The sequence below is a fragment of the Canis lupus genome, chromosome 8 (genome assembly GCF_003254725.2).
Source record: "Canis lupus dingo isolate Sandy chromosome 8, ASM325472v2, whole genome shotgun sequence".
Taxonomy (NCBI): Eukaryota; Metazoa; Chordata; class Mammalia; order Carnivora; family Canidae; genus Canis; species Canis lupus.
In genome coordinates, this window is record NC_064250.1 from 25,019,214 (window position 1) to 25,044,737 (window position 25,524).

The following is a 25,524-nucleotide window of genomic DNA, read 5'->3' on the forward strand; positions in this document are numbered from 1 at the left end:
CTTCAATTCAGTTTCAATCTGTCTAAAAGATTTTTAGACAATCTTTTCTTTCATTGCTCCTACTTAGGGTCATTGTTGTGTTAGTAATCACTTAAAACTACTCTTTTCACTTCTTGGTAACCACAAAGCAAAACCATGCAGTAGATACAAAAGACAAAGAGAAGGGAATCAAAAACTACTATCATCAGTTCACAAAGGAAGTCAGGAAGAGAAAAAGAAAGGAATAAGTGAATTACAAAACAGCCAGAAAACAATTAATAAGATGGCATTAGTAAGTCCTTACTATCAAAAATTGCTCTAAATGTAAATGATTAAATTATCCCATGAAAAGATATAGAATGGCTGAATGGATTTAAAAAAAACAAAGCAAAAACAAGACTCCACTCCATGCTGCCTGCGGGAGCTCCCTTCAACTAAGGCTCAATGTGAATGGATGGAAAAAGACACAACGCGCAAATAAAAACCAAAAGAGAGCAGGGGTGTCTAAACTTAGACAAAACAGCCTTTAATTAAAAGCTATAATAAGAGATAAAGAAGGCCATTATATAATAATAAAGGGGTTAATTCATCAAGATGACCTGATAATCATAAATAAATATATGTACCTAACATTGGAGCACCTAACTATATTGCAGAAATACTCAGAGATCAGAAGGGAAAAATAGAACAATAATAGAAGGGGTTTCAATACTCCTTTTTCAACAATAGATTGATCATCCAGGCAGAAAACCAGTAAGAAAATATAGGACTTGAATTATATTTTATTTTTTTTAGTAAGCTCTACACCCAGCATGGGGCTTGAACTCACAACCCCAAGATCAAGAGTCACACGCTCCACTGATGAGCCAGCCAGGCACCTCTATGAACAATACTTTAGACCTATTGGATGAAAATAAAATATTACATACCAAAGTAGCAAAACACATATTTTTCTGAAGCACACATGGAACTTCTCCAGGATATATCATATGTTAGGTAACAACTCATGTCTTAACAAATTTAAGAACATTGAAATCACACCAAGTATCTTTTCTGACCACAGTGATATGAAACTAGAAATCAAATAACAGGAGGAAACATGAAAAATTCATAAATATGTAGAAATTAAATGCAGTGTTAAATAACCTGGGGGTCAAAGAAGAAATCAAAAGGGAAATCCAAACATATCTTGAAACAAATGAGCAGAAACATAGCATACCAAAACTTATGGAATGCACAAAAGTATTCTAATAGGGAAGTTTATAGCAATAAACGCTTACATTAAGAAAAAAATCTCAAGGAACTAGAGAAGTAGAAAGTAGTTCATTAAGGAACTAGAGAAAAAGACAAACTAATTTAGCAGAAGGAAGGAAATAACAAAGATCAGATGAGAAATAAGTGAAAGAGAGACCAGAAAAAAAAAAAAAAGCAATAGAAAAGATTGAGAAAGCTTGGATCTGTTTTTTGAAAAAATAAATAAAATGGACCAACCTTTAGCCAAGCTAACAAAGAAAAGGGGAAGACTCAAAAAAAGCATCATAAATAAAAGAAGAGATATTACAACTAACAGAAAGACAAAGGATCATAAGAAACTACTCTGAACAAATATGTGCCAATAAGTTGGATAACATACAAGGAATGGACAAATTTCTAGAAACCTACATAACCTACCAAGACTGAGTCAAGGAGAAATAGAAAATGAGAACAGACCAAAATGAATAAGGAGAAAAAATTAGAATAAAAACCCTTAAAACAAGTTAAAACCCAGGACCAGATGGTTTTTCACTGGCGAATTCTACCAAAAATGTGAAGAATTAACAGAGTTATTCATAAATTATTCTAAAAAGTTGAAGATGAGAAAACACTTCAATTTCATTTTATAAATGAGCATTATCCTAACACTAGAGCCAGATTAAAAAAAAAAGCACTATAATAAAAGTAAACTACAGAACAATAGCCCTGATGAATATAGATGCAAAAATTCTCAGCAAAATATTAGCAAACTGAATTCTACAGCACATTAAAAGGATCATATACCAGGTCAAGTGGTATTTATCCTTGGAAAGCCACTATGATTCAACATATGCAAATGTAATATACTACATTCCTAGAATGAAAGATAAAAATCATACAAATCATCTTAACAGACTCAGGAAAAGCATTTGACAAAATAGAATTCTTTTTATGCAAAAATCCTTCAACAAATCAGATATAGAAAGGAACTTACTTCAACATAATAAAGGCTGTGTAAAACAAACCTATGGATAATATACTCATCAGTGAAAGTCTTAAGGTTTTTCTTTTAGCTCGAGAACAAGAAAAAGTTACCCACTCATCACTCTTATTCAGCTTAGTACTGAGTAATCAGGCAAGATAAAGAAATAAAAGCCACCCAAATCAGAAAGCAAGAAGTAAAATTGTCATTATTTGCAGATGATGTGATCTTATATAGTAAAAAATCCTATAGGCTCAACCAAAAACTGTGAAACCAATCAGCAATTCAGTGAAATTACAAGGTGTAAAAATCAAGAAACATACAGTGCTTCTGTATACCAGCAATGAAACATCTGAAAAAGAAATAAAGAAAACTATCTCATTCACAATAGCATCAAAAATAACAAGACACTTCAGAATAAGTTTATCAAAGAAGTCAAAGATCTACATGGCGAAAACTATGAGATTTTGGTGAAAGAAATTAAAGAAGGCACAAACAAATGAAAAGGTATCCCATGTTAATCAATTGAAAGAATTAATATTGCTAAAATGTGTTAACTACCAAAAACCATATATAAACTCATATAATACTTATCTAAATTCCAATGACTTTTTTTCACAGAAATAGAAAAAAAAACAGTTCTAAAATTTGTATGGAACAAAAGACCTTGGACAGCCAGAATAATTTTGAGAAAGAATAACTAAGTAGGATGTGTAATATTTCCTGATTTCAAAATATAATACAAAGCTATAGTAATTAAACAGTATGGCACTGGCATAGAAACAAACGCATTGACCAATAGAATAGAATCAAGAGCCTGGAAATAAACCCTCTATATTTATTCAGTTAATATTTGAAAAAGGGAGTTAAGAACACACAATGGGAAAAGGATAGTCTCTTTAATAAATGGGTCTGGGAAGACTGGATATTCACATCAAAAGAAATAGAATTGCTGTTTTACAAAATTTAATTTGAGATAGATTAAAGACTTAAATCTAAGGCCTGAAATTTTAAGACTCCTAAAAGAAACGGAGAAAAACTATTTGACGTTGGTCATGGCAATGATTTCAGTTGTGACACCAAATACACAAGTCACAACAGCAAAAGTAAATAAATACATCTAATAAAAATATTCTACTCAGCAAAATAAATAATCAGCAGGATGAGAAGGCAACTTATGTAATGAGATAAAATGTTTTCAAACCAAGTATCTGATGGGGGTAATAATCAAAATATATAAGGAACTCATACAACTTAATAGCAGAAATCAAGCAATCCAAATAAAACATGGGCAGATTACTCGAATAGACATTTTTTTTTCCAGAGAAAACATAAGTGGTCTACAGGTGCATGAAAAGATACTCCATATCACTAATCATCAAAGAAATGCAAATCAAAGCCCCAATGAGCTCTTAGCTCATACTTGTTAGAAGGGTTATCACAAAAAGAGAAGACATAAGTTTGATGAGGATGTGAGGAAAAGATAACCTTATTCACTGTTGGTGGGCATATAAATTGTTCAGCCATTATGGAAAACAATATGGAGGTTCCACAAAAAAAACTAGAAAAAGAACTCTTACCTGATATCCCAATTCTGCTTCTGGGTATTTAGCCAAAGGAAATGGCATCAGAATTTTGAAGACGTGTTTTCCCCCCATGTTAATTGTAGCATAATTCAAAATGGTCGAAGCACAGAAACAACCTAAGTATCTTCTATGGATGAATGGTTAAAGAAGATGTGGTATATTACTCAGCTATAAAAAAGAAGGAAATCCTGCCATTTGCAACATTATGAATGGAAATTAAAGGCATTTTGCTAAGTGAAATAAGTCAGACAGAAAAAAGAAATACTGGATCATCTCATTTATATATGGATTTTTTTAACATAAACAGAGTAGGATGGTGGCTTTCTGAGGCAGAGAGTGGGAAAATGAGATAATGTTGGTAAAATGTACACATTTCTAGTTATTAGATGAATAAATTCTGGGGATCCAATGTATGGCCTGGTGACTCTAGTTAACAATTAAATACTTGAAAGTTGCCAAGAGGGTAGATTTTAAGTGTATACATATACCAAATTGTAATTATGTGAGGTGATGGATGTATTAACTAATCCTATTGTGGTATAATTTCACAATTGATACATATATCAAAATGTCAAGTTGCAGACCTTATACAGTACTATATGTCAATTTTATCTCAATATAGTGAAAAGAAAAAAATTAAGTGAAAAAATAAGATAAAAATTACCAACTAAAGTAATCTTTGATATGTTCACTTAAAAAAACAAAACAAAACACTGTTCTTTTAAAACTTAAGCTATTAGAGTGAAACTTCAGAGAATGGGCAAAAACTATGGAGTCAACTGAGGCAGATTTGGCACAGGAAGAGGAGTATCTTGAGAAATTTAAACAACTGTTAATTTTCAAACTGCTTCCTCCAATTCTTGCATTTGACTCTACAAAAGGAGTATTAGGAAAAATATTCATTAGGTTATGTCATGTGCCTACCTCTGGGCTTGGATGGGAAGGCATCTCAAATATGGGCTTACCATATTTCGACAAGATGAAGTAAGACAGGAGGTGTGATGTTAGGAGTCTCGAGTGACTGATGTATGAGCAAATTATCAATAGCAACATCCATCAACAAATATTCACAGTATTCTGTTCTTGAGGTGTTGAGCTTACAAATGTCAGATTAAAAAGAAGAAACGGTAAGAAAATGGTAAGAAAACCATTTTGTTTGTAAGTGTGAGAAATTGTTTTCTATTCATTTCTCTATTGGTAGAGAACTAAGCCCAGAGAAGACAAACATCCTTTCACATTACCCTCAACAAGAATCAGCAAGATACTTCTCAAATGTTTGGTTGTGTGTATAGTGTTTTACTATTTACAAAACATTTAGCACCTATTGTTTTATTTAAGTTTCAATGCAACCATAAGTTTAAGAGTAAAGGCATTATTTTGTTTTGTTTTTGTTTTATAGATAAAAATGACTTGAAAATCAGCAAAACACAAGAAGTGTGAAAAGGACAAACTAAAGAATGGGGAAAATACCATCTCCTTTCTACAGCAGTAGGAAAAAAAAATAGCACAGCAGTTGGTGCTGCATCACTGAGCACTCCATAGGCAGCGAATATACTATGTGCATTTACTGAACTGTTCACACAAAGACAAATCATTGCTGGACAGAAACTTTTAAGATGCTTCAGCAAAAAATCAAGACTTTACATAAAGAAAATATGTATTTACCCATTAAATCTCCTAGATACATGGCATTGTGATCCTTTTTCTTAGTCCATGAAGTTCTTCACCAGGGTTCATTTAATTAACTCTCTTGTGTGCTTGATACTTCTGTAGTCTTTCAGCACCTTTATATTTTGTATATTATTCATTCTAAGTATGTTCCTGAAGAACATTTTCCATGAGTGAACATGTGAGTCAATACTCATCATGCTGTTGTGAAAATGTAAATCCAGTTGAGTCTTGAACAATTTGGGGGTCAGAGGTGTCAATCCCTGCACAGTTAAAAATTCGCATATAACTTCTGACTCTCAAAAGGCTTAAATTAAGTATTAACAGCATACTTTTGACTGGAAGCCTTACTGATAACAAAGCCAATTAACATATTTTGCATGTTATCTGTATCATATGATATATTTTTACAATAAAATAAGCTAATAGAAAAAGAATATTATTAAGAAGATCCTAAGGAAGAGAAAATACATTTACAGTACTGTATTTACCAAAAAAAAAAATCTACATGTAAGTGGACCCATGCAGTTCAAACCTGTGTTGTTCAAGAGTCACCTCTAATTCCAGATGTCAAGCCCAAACTCAGATGCAGTTATTTATCTTTCACTAATTAGGAAATGAGAAAATCTTCCTGTAACATAGAACTGACATCAAAACATTTGCCAACATTCACAGAAAACTCATTTTTCACTGATCCTACATAATATAGAACCAAATATATGAATTTTAATCTTATATGTAATAATTTTGTGAATAGAGAAACTACCTTTCTAATCATAATTTTTTTTAAGTTTTCTAATCTCAATATTAAGTCGACACAAAATATTACTTATAAAATTTGTATAATTTAAAAAGAGTAATGAACAGCTATACTTACGATCCAGTTTAAAAGACTATTATCATCATTTTTGTTTTTCTTTTCTTCCTTCTTTTTTAAAGATTTTGTGTATTTATTCATGAGCGACATAGAGAGAGAGAGGCAGAAGGAGAAGGAGGCTCCATGCAAGGAGCCCGACGCGGGACTCCATCCCAAGACTCCAGGATCATGCTCTAGGCTGAAGGCAGGAGCCAAACCGCTAAGCCACCCAGAGATCCCCTTATCATCATCTTTGAAGATGCTTTATGTCCAGTCTACTTCCCTCCTTCTTCAGAAATAGCCATTATCCTAAACTTCACATATTTTTTCTTTTGTTTTTCCTTATAGTATTATTATATTACTATACACAGTAATATTATAGTATTATCATGTTAGTACTTCTAACCACTTTTTTATGTGCATATTTTTCACCTCATAAAAAAAGAATCATAATGCATTTATTCTTTAAAATACTTTTTTTCCTCTGAACATTTTGAGATTTTTACTTGATGGTACTTATATTTATAATCCATTTATTTATTTTTAAAAATATTTTATTTATTTATTCATCAGAGAGAGAGAGAGAGAGGCAGAGACAGAAGCAGGCATCCTGCAAGGAGCCCGATGTGGGACTCGATCCCGGGTCCCGGGATCACACCCTGAGCCAAAGGCAGACGCTCAACTGCTGAGCCAACCAGGCATCCCTAATCCATTTATTTTTACTGGAGGGTAGCATTACACTGTATGAAGGTAGTAATTTGTTACCTTTTTTTGTGAACAGTTATTTGCTAATACAAAGAGGGATACCAAGGATATTTTTGTAGATGTATCCTGTTGCACATATGCAGTAGTTCTTCTAACGTGAATTCCTAGGGATGGAGTTTCTGATTTATAGATATGCACATCTTCATATTTACTTGAAAAAGCCTATCATAATATGTGTCTCTGAAAAGCAGACACTGAGATAAGGAATCAATTGCAAGTAGTTTATCTGGGAAGTAATCCCAGAAAGAATTGAAATAAGAAAAAGAAGGCAGCTAGTAAGGGTTGAATTTTTAGGCAAGTTACCATTGTGGGAAACTGGTGCTTAATTCTGCAGAGAAGCTATAATAACGGGTGTAGAATGTGGTTGGACCTCACATATATCCAGCCTTAAGTGTGAGCAAGCTGGAGTATTTGTACATTAACTCCCCTGTCATTGGCTGAGGGCTATTCCTAGAGCCATTAATTCCTAGCACTCTGGCCTGCCTTACATGCATGCTATGCACACCTGGGGTTAAGTGTGAACAGAGAAAACACTCTCAGATAAAAACATAGAGACGTTGGCAGCTGAGAGCCAGGCTTACATATACTATAAAGGTGAAGCCAAGGAAGATAGCACATCGGCTAAATGCTACTCTTCACTTTCTCCAAAGCATTGTATGGATTTACATAGCTACCAACATGTTAAAAATATTCAAGTTATGCCATGTTGTCACCAGCATTTTATATTATCAGACTTTTTTCTATGTTCAATCTGTAGAAATGAGATGGAGTCTTACTCCTTGATTTCCATCATCACATAAAGTTCTATTGTGTAGTACTGGTACAGACGTTTTCAAGGAGGTTTTTTGTGAACGGCAGGAAAGCAGTAGACCTTCAGGAGAAGAGGATGTGAAGATTTGTATTTAAAGTAGAGATAAACAGGGGCACCTGGGTGGCTCAGTCAGTTAAGTGTCTGACTCTTGATCCTGGCTCAGGTCATGACCTCAGGTTTCTGGGATGGAGCCCCACATCAGGCTTCACCTTCAGTGGGGAGTCTGCTTGGGATTCTCCCTCTCCCTCTCTGTCTACCCTTCTCCTTGCTGTTGTTCTCTCTCAAATAAATAAATAAATATTCAAAAAATAAAGTAGAGATAAATAATAGTATATGTGTGCTATGAAAAATGAATGACCTAGAAAATAGGAGCATTCATGATGCATAAAATAGAGAAATCTTAGTGAAAAGATTCCTTTGAAAGTGCACTAGCAGAGATTTTTGTTCTTAGCTGGGAGGACAGATAATTCACTCTTAACAATGTGAAGAAATTCCCCAGTGAAGTTATCTGGGCCTTGATTTTTCATTTTGGGAAATTTTTTAACCACAGAATCAATTTTAATAAATTTAGTGTTATTCAAGCTGCCTGTCTCTTCCTGAGTGAGCTTTGCTGGTCTGTTTCTTTTAAGGGATTTTCTACCAATATGGACATTATAGTGCTATTCAGCTACAGATGAATCTTACAAATTTTGCTATGTTGTGTTCATTTTCATTCAGTAAAAAGTACTTTTTAATTTTAATTTCTATGTCTATTTAGAAATGTGCTGCTTCCAAAATATGGAGTAGCTCCAGAGATCTTTCCATTATCAATTTTATTATTAGCCCTAGTTTTGCTTAGGAAAATGCTTTGTATAATTTGAATGCTTTGAAATTATTGAGTCTTTGCTAGTGGCATAACATGGTGTATGCCTTGATGAAAGTCCAATCCCTACTTAAAAAGCTTATGTATTCTGTTTTAGGAAAAGAAAAGTGGGATTAAGTTAGGCGAATTAAAAGTATGGTTCAAATCTCCTATATTCTTAATTTTCTGTTTTTTTTTCCCTATCAGTTATCAAGCTGGTGTTGAAATCTCTGACTATAATCATAGTTTCATCTATTTCTCCCTCCAGTTCTATCAGTTTTTGCTTTGTGCATTCTGAGGATATTCTGTTATTGGTTAAATGTTTAGGATTATGATATCTTTCAGATGAAATGATCCCTCTATCATTAGGAAATGCCTCTCTGTATTATTAATAAATATTTTTGTTCTGAAATTATTTTGTATAATACTAAAGCAGTCATTCTAGATATCTTTTGATCACTGATTATTGATAACACAGTGTGTGTTGCTTTCTTCATGGTAGAGACACTTGCTCCCATTCAGAAGATTAAAAAAACAAAGAAACTCACCCACCCCTAAAACACACAGTCATGCACAAAAACACACACATACACCCTCCCCTTGTCTCCCCTATGGGTAAAAGTTCACCTTCCAGGTTCTTGGGTTAAGGGACAAATTTTGAAGATAACTACCATAGGGATATTGGGACATATCTCCCCCTGTGCTTATATTTCAAAAAGGTATAAAACTCTGTATTGGAAACTTAAAAGATGATTGTCTTAACTTCCGCTTAGAGAAATTTATTTAAATTACAAAGGTTAAGAACCCTGGAGCCTTCCCTTTCTGTTCCAGATTTTGTTTATATTATGGAGAAAGGCTTCTTTTGTTTTATAAGGAGGGGCAGGTGTGAACAGTTGCCCTTCTATACAGATTCATATTTGAATTATCTATTATTTCCTATAGTTAAGTTCACTATACAGGTAAGATTATTCCTCTGGGTCTCATCATGTCACCTTCACAGTACTAGGCATGGGGGATCAACTTGGTAAATCTCTGTTCTCTGACTCAGATAACTGCAGTTTCTGTCAGTATCATCTATTATCTATCTATCATCTATCTATCATCATCTATCATCAATCATCTTTCATCTACTTGGCATATAGCATTGCAAATATAGTAACATCTCAGTCGCTTCACAACTTCTGATTTTAAATTAACCTATTTGTTTCTATTTAATGGAGCATTGTAACATGCAGCATATATTTGGGTTTTGCTTTTTCATCTAATCTGATAATCACTGTTCATACCATCAACATAATATCATTTTTTTGCAGCCTAAAGCTCTTTGATAAACATTAAAAATAATAATACAGGTCTGCTAGTGTTAAATTTCTTCAGCATTTCTATGTGTAAGAAGTATTTATTTTATCTTTATTTTGAAAAGTATTTCCTCATTTAATAAAATTATTGAGAGATTTATCTGTTTTTTAAAGATGTTGCTCCAATATCTTTTATTTACCTTTTTATTTTCCTCACAAAACACTGTTGTCACCCATATCTATGTTCTCTGAATGTAATATAATTTTTTCTTCAACTTCTATTAACATAACATCTTTTTCTCTGATTTTAGGCATTTTGCTTGTGATGTACCTTATGTAGTTCCCTTCATGTTGCTTGTACTTGGGGTTTGTTGAGCTTCTTTATTTGTGGCTTTATAGTTTTTAACAAAATTTGAGGAAAAACATTTGCCATAGGTTTTTCACATATTTTTTATCATCGCACTTTTTTTTCCTTGCCCCCTTTTAAGGGAGTCCTATTACATATACATTAGACTACTTGATATTGTCACACAGCTCACTGATGCTCTATTTACTTAGAATAGAGCTACATTTTTTCTCTATATTTTGTCTTGGGAGTGCCTATTCATATGTGTTTAGATTCATTAAACTTTTTGTTTTTTCTACAATATTTTACTTGCTGTTGGTACATCTAAAAATTTTTTTTCTTTCAGTTTTTATCACTGGAAGTTGGATTTGGGTCCTTTTAAAAAATATCTTCTGTTTTTCTCTTTAGTTTTAACATTTTTCCACTAGCTTCTTAAACATATAACATGCATTTATAATAATTATTCATGTGTCTTTGCCTACTAATCTCATCATTTGTGTAACTCCTGAATCTATTCCAATTGATTGGTTCTTCTCCTCACTATGGTTTGCATTTTCTTGATAATTAGAGTTCCAAATAATTTTTTGATGATAATAAAATAATCTATATTGTGCATAATATGTAACAGGTGCAGTGTCTTGTCATCTTAACAAATTAAAGGGGCAAATACTTAGCTCGAATTTTGCAATTGCAGAGACTGATACACAAGTTATTCAACCTTTCATAAAGATCATAAACATTGTGACATGTATTTTTTTTTATAGTAAGACTTAATTTATTTATTTTATTTTTTTTTTAATTTTTTTTTTATTTATTTATGATAGTCACAGAGAGAGAGAGAGAGAGGCAGAGACACAAGCAGAGGGAGAAGCAGGCTCCATGCACCGGGAGCCTGATGTGGGATTCGATCCCAGGTCTCCAGGATCGCGCCCTGGGCCAAAGGCAGGCGCCAAACCGCTGCGCCACCCAGGGATCCCATGTGACATGTATTTTTGAGATTTGAACAAGTATTTTGGAAGTATTTTCCCATGCTTTTTCTATTATGCCACATTATGTTTTTAAATGCAAAATTAACAAATGTAAGTGAAGAAAATAGTAGAGATAGTGATAGTTACCTACCTAAAGCATATTATTGTAGAACACTAAAAATGGTTTCCTTTTCATTTTCTATTTTTATTTTACTTAAATTCAGAGTTAACAGATACTATATTATTATTTTAAGGGGTAGAATTCAGTGACTCATTAATTGCATATAATATCCTGTTACACTCTTAGCAAGAATGCAAACCGGAGCAGCCATTCTGGAAAACAGAATGAAGATTCCTCAAAATGTAAAAATAGAACTATGCTACGATTGAGCAATCTCACTACCAGGTATTTACCCAAATTACAAAATTACTGATTTGAAGGGGCACATGCCCCCCAATGTTTATTAGCAACGTCTGAAATAGCCAAAATATGGAAAGAGTCCTGATGTCCATCAATGCATGAATGGATAAAAAACACGTGATATATAGATACAATGGAGTACTACTTGGCCATCAACCAGAATGAAATCTTGCTGTTTGCAATGATGTGGATGGAATTAGAGTGTATTACGCTAAGTGAAATAAGTCAGTTTGAGAAAAATACCATATGATTTTACTCTTATGTGGAATTTAAGAATCCAAACAGATTAAAATAGAGGAAGAGAAGGAAAAATAAAATACAACAAAAACAGAGAGGGAAGCAAACCATAAGAGACTCTTAACTGTAAGGAATGAACAGGATTGTTGGAGGGAAAGTAGGTGGAGGTATGGGGTAATTGGGTGGAGGTCATTAGGGAGGGCACTTGATGTAATAAGCACTAAGTGCGTTCTTGGTAATTTTTAATTAAATTCTGGGCAATAGAAAACTTATTGATGGTAGATTATTTTTACTCTAATAAATACACCTAAACTTTATTCTAGCATGCAAGTTAATTTACTTGAAAATGGTTTGGCCCTTTCCGGTCTTGTTTTTAAGTATTGTGAGGTGAAATAAGAACAGCATGTAGTTGAGTACTAATTTTCCTTATTACTAAGGCACAACCCTTCTGAATACTCTACCCAATGCTTTGTAAGCCTTTCCAATTTGACTTGTGTGAAGTGGTATTATTTCTGGCTCCATGTAAGCTCTGCAGCCTTTTCTTTTAAATGATTATAAGTGGTTCTTTCCTTGGGTGGTAGTTTCTTCAAATCCATATATGTATTAGTACTCAGCTAAAGTCTCTAGGAGGCCCCTCTGCAGATTCTATCTGTGCAGCTTAGTCTTTATTACTCTACGCTGTGAACTCTAGCCTTTTTCTTTCTTTCTTTTATTTTCTTTCTTTCTTTCTTTCTTTTTTATTCATGATAGACATAGAGAGTGAGAGAGAGGCAGAGACACAGGCAGAGGGAGAAGCAGGCTCCATGCCGGGACCCTGACAGGGGACTCGATCCAGGACTCCAGGATCGCGCCTGGGCCAAACCAGCCACCCAGGGATCCCCTGAACTCTAGCCTTTTTGGGTTCTCGGCACACTCAGCATTAGCTGGTCAACTCATATCTCTTCTTAGGTTCCCCTGTCTTTGTCCCAGTTGGAAATTTTCTTTAGGCAGTAAACTAGTGTAATCATAGGGTTCACTTCATGCTTCCTGTCTCTTAAGTATCACTATCTTTAATTCCCTGATGTGCATAGGCTTAAAAACTATACTCTTGGGGATCCCTGGGTGGCTCAGTGGTTTGGCGCCTGCCTTTGGCCCAGGGCGCGATCCTGGAGTCCTGGAATAGAGTACTGCGTTGGGCTCCTGGCATGGAGCCTGCTTCTCCCTCTGCCTGTGTCTCTGCCTCTCTCTCTCTCTCTATCATGAATAAATAAATAAATAAATCTTAAAAAAAACTATACTCTTTTATATATTTTGCAGGTTTGTTCATTTGTTTCAGGTAGGAGAGTAAAGTCAGTCCCTGTGTCTCTAGCTTAGTTGGGAGTAAAAATCAATACTCAATTTTTAATAAATATTTTCATTTAAATTAAGAAAGTTCATATGATCTATATAACATGTGGAAATAGAATAGAGAGGTCTCTGTTAATATAACTTTCTCTAAAAATTAGCAGATCCTGACCCTGGGTAATCGAGTCCTACTGTTCCAACTTTCTTATTGGTCATTTTGAACCATCATCATGTTTGAATATGAAACCAAAGATTGTTTAGGCAGAATGACCTGATGACTTGATGACTTGTAGGACTCCTGACAACACTGATTCCATCTTTGCCTCTCCATTTTGTTCATGCCTATGCAACAACCTCCCTTGGGGCTAGTGTTCAAGGCCTCATGGAGGCTAATGTCAACCCTGACAAAATGCAGAAAGGATTATTCTGATCTTTCCTACAGTGGCACACAGAAGGTTCCACTTTAGATAACCAGCAGAGATCCTCTGGTGCACAGATGGAGCCACCTTAGATAACTAGCCTTAGACCTCACCACAAAGCCCCTCACTCTATAAAGCTATGAATTAAGGTTGAGATTGGGTGGAGAATAGCTGTGTAGCACTTGGCTTGTTTTCTGCTCAATCCCATCAGTAAATTACCCTGAATAAAAGTCTGCCTAAATGGTATGCAGGGGGATTACTTTGTTTTTCAGTCTCAAAGTGCCTCATTTGGAAAGATACTTTCCTGTCCCTCTGCCAGTTTCTAATATGACTAAAGAGTCAAGTTTTTGGAAGACTCTTCTTTCTTATCAAACAATCACACTTTTGCAATCCTGCTGGATATTTATGTACACAATAAAGAAAACTAGAATTGTGATGAGAACTTTCCGACATGATACTATGAAATTATATTTGTAATGAAAGTTGGCTTTAGACAGAAATATATTGCTTAAGTTGCTTCATAATACACTAAAAAATGTTTTTAAAATGTTAGCCCAAGAATAATAATGTATAACCGATCCTTCTACCATGCACTGCTTCTATCTTTGTAGAAAAAAACTTAATAATGAAAAATATACTGATGTGATATATTTTCATTTTAGAAAAGAGTATAAATTAAACAAATTAATTCTGAAACTTTAAAAATAAAGATTAATTATTAATTTAAATATATTTTCCTAATAGATCTGGTAATAGGGCTCTATCTTCTCTCTTAATGTATAATCAATTGTCACAATGTGGACTTAGTTGGCATGATAATCTGATTTAAGGAAATTACTGATTTACAAAATATCTTCAAAAAATCTTTTTAAGTATATGTACTAGATGGAATGAAATATGAAATAGTTTGCCTTAAGGAAATTCCTTTAATAAATATATCAAAAAGCAGCCCTTCATTAACATACCCAATATTTATTTTGAAAGTCCTAAAAACTAGGATAGTACATTACATAGTTTAACTATTTGGATAAAACTTTTATGTTCAGAAAAAATAAGCCTTGGGAAAACCCAAATCCTAAATTCGAAGAATCTATTTCATTTGCAAATTAACCGCAGATAATTGAGGTTTGAGCCACTTATAATTTTATTAATTTGGAAGAATATTTATCCAGCCATCAATGAACTAGTTATAAATATCCAGGACAAACAGTCCAACAGAATACTTTTAAATTAATATGAAAAATATTCTAGCTATAAATAACTTTGCACATCATCCATTATTATGCTTATAAAAAGAAAAATTTAAATGTGTATATTCAAAAACACATTTCTTTAAAAAAGAAATCAAGGAAAGAACAAACTCACATAAGAGTTGTATCCTCAGGAATCATTGCACATCCCAGAGTCCAGGGTTTCTTATCTCCAGGAACACAGAGCATGAATTTGTTATTCTCTGGAGGCAATACTATTTGATAAATGCTCCTATTAATTGATTCCACAAATTAACTACTAATCCAGAGCTTTTGATTATGAGTACTGCTAATCAATTTATTTGATAGCAAGCTTTCAGCAGTTTGTAAATTAAAAATTGCCTACATTTTACTGGGTTGGCTTAATTAACAGATTTATCCTAGTTGTGAGAAAGCAAGATCTTCACTTTTAATTTCCTCTTGACCTGCTTTCTCTCTCCACAGGGCCTCCTTTAGAGGTTCTTCAGAAAGAGAAAATTAAAATGCTGTCAACAGATTAAAACACTATTTAGCCCAGAGGAATTTTTTTCAGGGTCTGCATATTATGTGGAGCCATTTTAAAACTGCTTTCATGAGGAAAATCTTCTTCCAGATAGCCAGGTTCTGTCAGGCTAACACATGTGGATGAAAATTGTCTCCTGTGCCAGGTCAAAATGCTGACATCATTATTGCTGCCTGCAATATCTGTTAGAAGACCAAAGAGCCTCTGACAAACACACGGACTCTCTGGTTGTTTATTCTTGTGGTTACACACCTTTATCTGCATGGAGGGCAGAGCAAGAACAAAACGTTATCAACCTAAATTTTTATTAAATTGTTCAGAGTCACTCGTCTTCAGGAGAAATGAGATTTTAGAGACCAATAATTGTGCATCTATATCTATCACTTATATCCATCACAGAGCTATTTTTGCCTGATTCTTCTGCCATTTAAATCGGCAGAGCCTAAGTGTTTCTCATTTGTTAAGTGCAAATGACATTTAGAACTTATAACTTGTCAGCATATACTCAAAATTTTATGTGCAATATAGTGAATGGATATTCACTTTTATCATAAATATGAAAATTTTACATAATTTTATATGGATGATACTTGAGACCCTTGCAACAAACATAAAGAACCCCTGTTATAGGCTCATCTCTGGAAATCTGAAACTTAAACAGAAGAGCAATTACTATGAGAGAAACTAAAACATTTTTGAAAATTTACCTTTCTAGATTTTTCTGAGGATACACAGAATTCTAAAATAATCCCAAGATTCCTGTCCCCTGTAGTACATATATCTTGTTTCAGTCATTCAGAAACACATTAATCTAGCTGTTTCTATGAAGGAATTTGAGATAAAAATAAGTTCCCAATTTAAGTGACTTAAAACTAGAGCGATTTCCTCAGTGGGCCTACACTAATCAGTTGAGACCTTAAAAAGTAGTAGGGCTCTTTCTAGTGGAAGAGACTAAGTGAGAGAGACTCAATGAAAAAGAACTCCATTTCTGGATTTGAACATGGAGAAGGCCCTATGTTAGTGAAGGATGGGTGAATTCTAGCATCAGAGAGCAACAACTGGCTGATATTCTGCAAAAAGATAAGGACCTCAGACTTATAAACTGCAAGGAACTGAATTCTGCTAACAATCTGAACAAGCCTGGAAACAGATTATTCTTTAATCAAGCCTCCAGTTGTCAATACCCAGCCAACATCTGACTTCAGCCCCGAAAATCCTTAATAGGGAAGCCAATCCCATCTCTCTCAAACTTCTGTTCTACAGAAATGACCAAAAATGGTTATTTTTTAAACCACTAAATTTGTAGTAACCTGTTATGCATCATTACAAATTGAACACAACATACAATATCTATCATCCTGGAAAGTTATGAAGAATCTTAATGGTGTGCTACTGAAATAGAAATTAAAAAATTGTACAAGGTTGTATTGGAATTATCTGATATTGTCAGTGTAATAGTTTTTCTATTGCTAAGGTACCATTTTGCTACTAACTTTGTGCCTTAAAACAACAAAAATGTATTAGATCAGAAGTTTGATAAAAGGTTAAAACCAAGGTGCTGAGAAGGCTACATTTTTTTTCCCTACAGATTCTAAGGCATCCTGTTTCCTCGCTCATTCAGATTGTTGGCAGAACAATGATAACTCTGAGGACAAAGCTCCGAAAGTAGAGCAGAGCTATTAGCTGAAAGGGCAGAACAAGGAAACAAACAGTATGATTCTTAAGCCTTGAAAACTAATGGTGTTTGCCTGTCAGGATTTCAAAATTGCTTAGGAGTAATGACTCCTTTTTCCTTCTAATATTCTCCCCGTTAGAACCGGAATATCTGCAAATGTTATAGTAGGCCTGCCCCATCATTGTATTCAGGGAACACAGAACTGGTTTTTAAGTTTCACATGTTTACAAATGGAAAGGTTTTGTGCACCAATGTGGATTACACCCATAGTCTCACCAATATCTCATCTATAAGATTTAGATAACGAGAACTGGTACTTCCGTGTTAGATATTTGGATGTGATTTTGGACTTTGAGTTTATCTTTTAATGGATTGAGATTTTTTAGACACCTGGGAATAGGGTGGCTATATTTTGCATTTAGGTTAGACACGAATGTTTGGGGACCCAAGAGTAGACTATGTAGGAATAATAATGCCCCTCCAAAGATGCCTACACCCTAATTTTTGGAACCTGTGAATATGATACCTTACATGGAGAAAATGAACTTTGTAGATGTGATTAAGGATATAAATCCTGAGATGGGAGATTATCCTAGATTATCCAAGTGAGCCTCATCTAGTAACACAAGTTTCAAAAGTGAAGAAATTTTCCTGAGTGAGAGAGAGAAGACAAAAGAAGGAAAGGGAGACGTTCTACAGGTGAAAACGACTCACCCATAAATTGTTGGCTTTGAAGTTGAAAAGAGGCCATAGCTAAGGAACACAGGTGGCTTCTGCAAGCTGGAATTGGACCTCAAATGACAGGCAGGAAATGGGGTTTCAGTTCTACAATTGCAAAAAAGTTATCATTCCTTTTTCCTAAAAGGAAGCACGTTTGCCGCTGAGTATTTTTATCAGCCCGTTTGCTGTCTGTAAAATTTTCAGGATCTGAGATTTATCTTTCTCTTTCGATCCAAGCTGGCAATGTCTCTGCTGGTATAAAATTCTCAAGTCTTTTGGATCTCCTGTGTATGTCATAGTGTTCACTAATTAGACCAGAAGCTCCTTAACAAATCTTTCCTAGATAAGTTAATCAACATTTTTTGCCTTTTGCTAAGATAACTGAAGGACAATGCTTTTTAAGTTTCTGAGATGTTTTCTGGTTTGATTGAGGAGATTTGTGTGTCATACCCTTAACATCTTTAAATAACATTTTATGAAATCGGATACCTTGACAATACAAATTTGTTATCACACAATTCTATAGGTAAGGAATCTGACAGAGGTCTCATGGGGCAAAATTCAAGGTGTTGGAAGGGCTGTGTTCTCTTTTGGAGGTTCTAAGAGAAACCAGATGTGTGTCTTTTTCAACTTCTAGACTCTATCACTTTCCCTGGCACATGGCCCCTTTTTCATTTTATGGTCAGTTTTGAATATAGTTCAGGATACAGTAAATTCCACTGTGGTTGGAGAAACAGTACATCTAGGAAGAGATTTTTAGTTAACAATACAAGTAAGACTTGGGATAAGAAAATCAAGTCACAGGAAATCTCAGGAAGAGGCAATTGTTATGATACTTTGAAGCAGGCTTCTATAGGACTTAGTGACTGATTTAATACAGTGTGAGGGAGAAGAATGAATAAAACTGCAATTTAGGAAATTTATGTTGCTATTAACAATAAACAAGATCATAAAAGATAACAGATTTGGAATGAGACAAGTGCATTTTTTCATTTTAAGGTGACAGCAAACCACCCAGCAGGCATTTGGATAAATAGTACATTTTGACATTTGAGAGAGATACAGCACAAAATGATAATACCCACATTTGTGAATACCATGATGACACAAATGTCGTCTATTTGATTATATTAACCAATACTAGAATATTAGAATAGTATTTGAATTGTAAATTGTAAGATTGCTATGTAGGAGCAAGTCATATTTCTTCAGAATGAATCAGATTATACACATTAAATCTTGAATTGCCAAAGGATTACTGTAGTGGATGAAAGTATCGGTAGATTCACAAATTTGTATATAAAGCTGCTTGAAGTGAAATATGATAAACACAGTAAAAAAAAATTCTGAATTAGACTTCAACAAATCTATTCTTGATATAAAGAGTTGAAGTTTATCAATTAAGAAATATAAAAACCTAACAGAATTTTCCCTAAATGTTTAATATTAAAGTATACACATAAAACAAGATAATTATATTACTTTGTCTAGTAAAATATTAATATTAAAATATTATTGCATGAATAAAGGTATATGCCCCCAAATCCAGCCAAGATGTATGACAGAGAAAGTTAGATTCCTATTTTACAAAAGCATGTTGCTTTAAAAGATTTGAAGGTCTATTTACCATTTTAATGTATTAATTTTATTTTTTCTATTAGCATAAAATTGGGAAAGTGGGAAAAACCCTTTGGATACTTTTATTTGTGCACTAAATCACCTGGAGGGAACCCTCAGAAATACAACTAGTATAAAAATCAGAGCTTATTTTTTTTTAAGAGTTCTCAAAACAAAACAAAACAAAACAAAACAAAAATAAACAAAAAAAAGAGTTCTCAAAACATTCATGAAAGGGAGGTCAATTGTTCAATATCCTTCTTAAATTCATTTTATCTGTTCTCATCATGTTTTTAATAGATAATTTTCCACTTATGCAGAGATCATAATCTAAGACTACAAAATAGGAGGTATAGTATAAAAAAAAACATTTCTATTCTAATCCTTTTATGTTGAGGATAGAGTGGGATGCCATGAGGGATGTGTAAGGAAAATATTGGTACAAATCAAATAGTTAGTACTGAATTACAATTTAGTGGGCCACTTCATCTCAGTACTTTTTTCAAATAATATTTTTTATGTGACAATATAATAGTATTTCCTACTTATTTATTTCTGAAATTAATTACCTCCAAGGGATTTGAATATTAACTTGAAATTAGTATTGAATTATATATTTTTAATTTATCATAAAGGCATCTTTTTAAAAAATGCTAATACCTGGTTTGGAGTTGAAAATAATTTATGAAAGAAAGTCTTCCTTTGTATCCTCTATTTTTATTTATTTTAATAACCAGAGATAAAACTTACTCGAATGAATTGTTATGACTACTGATCAGCTTCTCTTAATTTTTTGCTTATAAAAAAATAAGCAATGAAATACATGAGACAAATAATTTTCAATATGCCACTTGTTTACTAATCTTTCAAAAATATGAGGGATTAGTGTATTTATATTAGGCTAAGATATATAACACAATGAAGGTTTGTAGTATATTCTCACTTGCATGTAGAATTAGAACAATGAAAGCAGTGCACAGATGCCCCTTGGTAGAAATGGAATTGCTCATGGATGCCAGCAATAATTTTAAATGGACATTAAGAAAAAACATATTGACTGTATGAATGACAAAATGGGTATCAAACCCTGGAACAAATGTTACTAAAAGTTTCTTCCTAGCTAGAGATTTAAGTCTAGATTAGGAAATCAAAAAATTGTAAAAGTCAATTTATGAGAAAATTAGCTGGGAAAATAGGAGTTGGTAGTCAGAGACATTTGCTTAAAATTGAGATTTTGGAGTCAATGGGTATAATCAAGGGAGTGAGCAAATGAGAACTGCTGAAGTATAAAGTCATTGGAATAAATGATTCCTTCTTCAAAACTTCCTCAATCCTTTCTTTTGCTTAATTTCTACTTATCCTTCAGCAAATGCCTTATCAGATCTTATCTCTCACCTAGATTGAGCAAAAATATCCACATTTTTTTTCTCCTAGTTTAGTCTCAAAACTCTTATATATCATCTATATTTTTTCCACAGAGATACATATTTTAAGGAATTGTTCCATTCCATCTAAGTTTTCAAATTTGTAGGATACAGTTTATTCATAGTATTCTTGCAATATCCCATTAATGTCCATGGGATCAATAGTGATGACCACAGTTTCATTCTTGTTATTGTTAATTTGTATCCTCTTTTTTTTTTTTTTTCCTCCTGTGTTAGCTTGGCTAAAGATTTGTCAGTTTTATTGATTTTTTAACGAACCAGTTTTTTATTTCATTGATTTTCATTTTTGTTTCCTCTTTTTAATTCCATTGCTTTCTGCACATTGGGCCAATCTTCCTGTGAAAATAACTTAAAGTGTTGGTTAAAGTATTATAAGAATGTTAAAAAATATTGGATAACTGACAAGATAATAAGGAAATGCCAAGACAAATCTGAAGTGATTGCAGGAACCCAGAAAGTTAAGGTAAGCAGGAAATGACTATTGACCTAAAAATTTTGCTAATAAAGGTAATTTTAACTTTGGTTTTTATGGCTTCTCCAGATAAGGACAAGAATGAAAACCCATGGCCCAGCAAATGTGTGTCTGGGTATATCTAACAGGAGACTCTCCTCACATTGAGCTGAGATTGAAAGGAGTTGGGACCACATTTAAAGAATCAATATGAACCACAGGAAAACTGTGCATTCTGCTGTTATTTCATGAAATATTCTATATATGTCAATCAGATTGAGTTATAGTACTGGCTAAGTCAACTATATCATCAATTTTCTGCCTGCTTAACCTATATCAGTTACCTAAAGATGAGTTTTGAAGTTTCTAACTATAATTATAGATCTGGCTATTTTCTGGTTTTAATTCTATTCCTTTTATCCTTACATATCCTTACTGTTTTAAGTGAATGCATGCTAAGGATTGTTATGTATCCTTGGAGAATTGACCCCTTTATCATGATGTAATGCTCCTCTTAATTCGTGATAAGTTTCCTTATTCTAAAGTCTGTATAGTCTGAAATTAATATAAATACACCCACCCTCTTCTGTAGTGTTAGCATATGAAAGGTATCACATTCTCTATCTTTTTACTTTGTTGTTAGTTTTTTATTTTTATTTTTATTTATTTATGATAGTCACAGAGAGAGAGAGAGAGAGGCAGAGACAGGCAGATGGAGAAGCAGGCTCCATGCACCGGGAGCCCGACGTGGGATTCGATCCCGGGTCTCCAGGATCGTGCCCTGGGCCAAAGACAGGCGCCAAACCGCTGCGCCACCCAGGGATCCATTTTTTTTTTTTTAATTAAAGTCTAGTTGACACACAATGATACATTAGTTTCAGGTGTACAACCTACTGATCAAGTCTACAGATTAAGCTATGCTATGCTATAGCTCCCATCCGTCACCACACAGTTCTATTACAAGGCCATTGAGTATATTTCTTATGCTGTGTCTTTTATTCTCATGAATTATTTATTCCATAACTGCACCTCCCATTCTTCTTCACCCATTTTGTCGAATCCCCCATTCTTACCTCTGGCAACCATCAGTTTGTTCTATGTATTTATTCTATCCCTTTACTTTTAACTTCTCTGTGTCTTTATACATAAAGTGAGTTTCTTGTTGATAAAGTATAATTGCTCTTTATCTACACTAATGATATATACCTTTAGTTGGTATACATAGATCACTAACACTTAAAATTAAATGGAGTCTCAATCTCACAGCTCTTTCATCTATAAACCAATTACTATCCTGGATTCCTGTTGATGTGGTAATGTGTGTTGGTAGTGGGGGAGCATACTGTATTCTTCTGTTTAAATTATAGTCTCTTAATGGTCATTTGTCCCAGGGCTGTGACTTCTCAAGTATCTCAAGTATCTCACCCTCTTAGGTGAGACAGGAAGCCCAGAAATAGCTGGGGTTGAGGAATTTCTCTCCCACATAGGAGAATGCAGCTCTGGTAAAACTTTTCTTTTGAAGAGTAGGGCTTTATCACTAAGAAGTCTCTTGTTTATTCTAACACAAATTAAGCCTTCAGAAATTATCAAAATCACCATCTAAATTTTTGGACAATGGCTCTTTCTCCAGTTTTTTTTTTTTTTTAAGATTTTATTTATTTATTTATGAGAGAGACAGAGAGAGAGGCAGAGACATAGGCAGAGGGAGAAGCAGGCTCCCTGGGGGGAGCCTGATGCAGGACTCTATACCAGGATTTAGGGATTATACCCTGAGTCAAAGGCAGATCCTCAACCACTGAATCACTCAAATGCCCTCTTTCTCTCTAGTTTTTAAGCTGCACTTTGTACTGCAACCTCAAATCTCTGATAAGTACATGAAAATCATTAATTTATAGTTTGTCCATTTTGTTTGTTTGAAGGATGGCAGGGAAAACATTCAAGGTGTTTATGTATCAGAGTTGAAACCAAAATTGTTTGCAATAAATATGTCTAAATACAAATTTCATAATTTTAATGTATCTATTCAAAATTTTTCAAAAACTCTCCATTATATATAGTGTACATATAAAAGTCCTTAATATAGTATGCACCTATTTAAGACTTGAGCCTTGTATACCTCTCCAACTAATGTTTTTCACTCATGAAGGGCCACTAAAACCCTAATGTACAATTTACAATTCAATGAATGGTGCATACTATCTCATGCCTACATAATTTGATTATATACTGTTCTTTTTGTCCTCAAATACTTCTTGCCTATTGTTTATGAATCCTTTAACTCCAGCAATATATTTCAGAGCCTCTAAACTTCCTTGATCTTCATGTTTTTTTCTCTGTTATTTATTCCCAGAGCCTGTTGTGAATACTTGCATTATAGCATTTATTTTCCTACTATAATTGATTAGCTAATCTCTGTTCCTCATGTCAGAGGGTAAGAATCTTGAGGAGAAGCATTTCTAACTTTTAATCTCTGTACTATAGCAGTAGCAGAATTACAGCTAATGTTGCCAAGAATATATTTTGAGTGGCCTAAATGATAAAGATCTGCATTTAATTTGGTTACAGAATTGAGGATTAGTAAGTAAATAGCAAGGATTTGGGCTTTTATTACCAAGTCATAAAAAGTGTAAAGTACATAGTTAGTCCTTTCTTTAAAATATATCTTGACATATGTAAAATATACTTAGCTGATTCTGATTGGTAAGGCTTATTTAATCTGAAAAATAAGTGAAAATCGAAAATGTCAATCTAGACACATCAAGGTCAGTGAAGATATGTAGTTTTTTTCATATCATATTTCAGCATGATTTGCAAAGAAGTCTTAAAACTCAAAGAAACTGAGACTTTTTGTCAACCTTGGATATGGAGGATGCAAAGGCAAAAAGAACTCCACGAAATGGGGAAAAGACTATCTGGCTGGCCAATCCTAACCTGTATCAGAAGAAACCAAAGAGAAACAGCAGGTTTCTGGTGAACCAAAGTTACCAGGAACCTCAGCAAGTGGGACCAAATGGAAACGATCTATGAAAGAAGGTAAAGCTTCCTGTTTGGAAAAGACAGCACAAGGCAAGAGTACAAGAGTAAGTATTCAGAAGAAAATCCCAGTTCCTCCATTACATTCGAAACTGCCACCACCCAACTTGCTTCACTGAGACATCCTGCGGGCCTGGTGCCAAGAACTCAAGCTGAGCACCAAAGGCCAGAAATTAGAGTATATAAGCGAATCTGCGAATATGCTTACCCAGATCAGAAGAACATTCCTGTCACCGCAGAGGACGCCAAGATTCTCACACAAACACAAAGAAGATTGATGATGGACAAGGGGGAAATGTCTCTGGAAAGTGCTGGAACAAAGATACCTTCTGATGGAACCTACCCTTCTGAAGTGGCTACCCCCCCTGAGGGTCTGATGCTCTCCTGGAGGGGGTCAATACTATTGTAACAACTTTGGCCCCAGATGCCGTGTTTGCCTCCTGATCCAGAATTGCAGCCAGGGCTGGGAAGATGGAGACAGTGGCATAGCCACAGAAGGCCCACGGTGTCAAGTGGTGTGTGGTCCATGGGAGAAGTATGCCTACAGACACAGAAGGCTGGGTTCACCTGCAATTTCATGCAGGACAAGCCTGGGTGCCTGAAAAGCGGGGGAGAGTATGCACCATCTTCTTGCTCCCCGCTTGTAACTTTCCACCCCCACAGCTGGAGGACAATAAGCTGTGCCCCAAATGTATTTGCAGGAATAAGGTCTTAATGAAAAGCCTTCAACGCGCTTTCAATTGGAGGGAAAGGGACACAGCTGTGATTATAATCAATGGTACAAAGAGAACTACAATCAACTCCGTGGTGACACTGATGGCTGGACTGTAGGCTGCTCACACCCTCCATGCTTCCTGCTTACAGGGATACAGGCTAGTGCATTGCAAATGTTACCCTCCAGCCTCCACTGGGGACTGTGGCTTCATGGGTTGAGATGCAGGGGCTCTTAGGTTTTAAATTGGAAGAGCATTTCAAAAATTACCATTCATTCTACTTAATAAGAAGAAAAAGTCATTCGTACTACCAAACCTTTACCCTTCTGAAATAAAAGTGACCTTAATTTCTTTTAAAGTGGGAACCTGAGCCTCGCCTGGCATA

The 25,524-nt window shown here is 34.3% G+C and overlaps 1 pseudogene; it reads left to right on the plus strand.

Moving 5' to 3' along the window:
- The first annotated feature begins 24,416 nt into the window (after window positions 1-24,416).
- Window positions 24,417-25,257, plus strand: LOC112657897 (developmental pluripotency-associated protein 4-like; annotated as a pseudogene).
- Window positions 25,258-25,524: the final 267 nt, after the last annotated feature.